The sequence below is a fragment of the Eutrigla gurnardus genome (assembly GCF_963514095.1).
Source record: "Eutrigla gurnardus genome assembly, chromosome: 18".
Classification (NCBI taxonomy): domain Eukaryota; kingdom Metazoa; phylum Chordata; class Actinopteri; order Perciformes; family Triglidae; genus Eutrigla; species Eutrigla gurnardus.
Window position 1 is genome coordinate 15,531,345 of NC_139929.1, and position 2,785 is coordinate 15,534,129.

Here is a 2,785-nt window from a genome sequence, read left to right on the forward strand (position 1 = left end):
GCAAAAAGTATTGGTAGCATCGTGGAAGAAACAGTTGCAAGGTCATTAATGTAAATGTACGTTATCCCTACAGTCATATTTTCTGTTCAAGCCTATACTGTCTCCTAGATACTGATCAGTCATTTTCACCACACAGCTCTTGGGCTCTGAAGCTACAAAGACTCTTGTGAAAGATTCTGTTCGGACTAATAAGAGATCAAAAGCACTAGTTCAGACAAATGTGTTCATACACGTACCCAAATACATTATACTGGGTTGTTCTAAGATGCTTCCACTTGGAAATGTGTTTACCTGCAATACAGAGTCATTGTGTCACTGTAAAAAAAAGAAAGTATAGTCATGTTATGGTATTGCAAAATGCAATAAATGCATAATGTTAGAACAATGTTAGTTTTCTGACAGTGCCTATGAAAGAGTGGACTACAAACTCTGAGTCAGTATGTATTAACCTTCAACTACACTATTATTTGTTCAGGCCTAAGATGTGCTGCAGAATAGGCTCAAACACAGAACCTAATGTAACTTGTATTTCAAGAAAAAGAAAACACTTTAAGTGCAGAGTTCATTTTTAAAAGTTGTTTGCATCTTGACTCAGGAGTCCCAGAAGCACTCAAATGCACCAAATAGATTTTTGACAAAAAGTAAAAGTGACAGGGTATTTACTCTAATGGATCACCTACTGTATGTCAGGCAGGTTACATGTTTCTGCAAGTTGGTGCTCATACCACACAGCCATGACTTGTAACCAGGATGCCTGGAAGATAGGAAAAATTCATCAGTTCAACTATTTATAATCACTATTATCATATACAACACCCTTTTGGGGGGAATGTTTCAGTGTGCTTATTTCATTGTTGTCCCTGAGATACACCCCTCCATTACTCACACCAGAATATTTGTCCCCAGGATTTGGAAAAAGAGACCCAAGCACAATCAATGTATTAAAATGCAAATTAGTACAAACATTTGCTAATTAGAACTACATACAAAGTACAGCTGATGCTGGTGGGAGTGTCATTAGTCTTAAACAAAAGTATTGGAGAAATTAAATGTTGTTGCTAGTTGAGAAGTCAATGGATCAGCAAACGACTCCAACTAATCCAGATACATGAATGTGTGTTTGCCTCACAGTGGCACAGGAGAAAAGTCAGACTCATCCCCAAAGGCATTATTCTTCTTCTGAATATCTGTACCACAATTTATGGCACTGGACTGTCTTAGAGGTATTTTAATGGGACACAGTGGTGGTGTTTAATTGTGTAATCAGTTCTGTTTTTTTGCCAGTAAATCCATTAAGTCTCTGTCAGACACTGATTAATAAAGGATAGGGCGTGCAGCTGTCCTGTTTGACCTTTGACCACTAAGGGAGTTTGGTGAAGAGGTTACAACATAGCTCAAGTCTCAAGAGTCATATAGCACTCACCTCCAGCCAGAGCTGCTTGTTCTGTGCTGCATGCGTCTTCTTTTACTCTGTCAAGCTCTAACAAATGATCCAACACAGTCCCCCAAGGCAAGCTAACAGACCCCAGGTACGCTGCAGAAAAGCATGCTGGGAGCATCGAGAGGGCGGTGGAGTTCAGTCAAAACCTTTTAGTGAAATAGTTCAGCTGTGCTTGTGAAGCATTTGCTCATAACATTATTGATCCGCTATTTTATCAGATTTTACTATCACATAACTCATTAGTGCTTCAAACGCTAGATTAAGTAAAGAATTGCTATTAAGTGCAAACCAAAAAAACAACAGCTTTACTGTGTATTATAAAGTGCTAAGGTATAAATTTGACGTTAAGAAAATATTTGAATGACTTCATTCCATTTATCCATAAGATTATCCAGTAATTGACCATTTTTCAACAACAGCCATTTTACTTCATCATTTCAGTAAAAGTACAGGTGTAACAAATCATTTGAATGATGACTGCTGAATTTAGATGTGCCAGTAACACATAAGGCCCTAGTCCTGGGACACATACATGAAATACATTGCTATTCATGACGATTGTTATTGGTTACACCTGCGTTTAAGAAGGCAAAATGTCTCCCATGGAAAGGTCTATTGTGCAAACTAGCTTAACTGTAGAGCTAGCTTCAGACACACCTAAATGTAATGACGCTATTGTTAATTACACCTGTTTTCCTGTGTCAAAATGTCAGATATTAGAGCCCCATATCATTTGTTTGTGGTTTTGGGGTCATCTATGTGTTCCCTTATTTCTATTACATTTTCCTCCAATCAAAATTAGGCTCTATGTTCCCACAACTCTACATTCCCACCACACAGTGTAGTAGTAGAAATATATTTAGGGTTAGGGGTTAGGGTGAGCAAAGTCTTTATGTTATTATTAATCTAAGGGAACATAGATACACTCCAGTGGTTTTAAAGCTCAATTAAGCTACATTTTAGTATTAGAACTGAATCAGCCTTGTCTGCTAAAACAATATAGTCAGTTACAGTCGGCTAACATTACAAACACTGCAAACGCTGGCTAGGACAATTAGCTTACCTAGCGACAGTAGTTGACTCTTAGCAGTTAGCTACGCCAGTTAGTTTAGTTAGTAGTAGTAGGTAATAGTTTACATATTATTACATTGCTGGGGGGGATTTGTTATTTGACCCAGATAACAGATTTGTTTGTACTAATTATATTTGCCCAAAAAAAGTTGTTTTTTGGGGAATTTTTCTACAGTAATTGGTTACTTAGTCACATCCCACCACTTTATAGCATCATCAAGGACTTACAAATGTAATTAAAATGAATAACACATAATAGTGACTGGCTGGTTT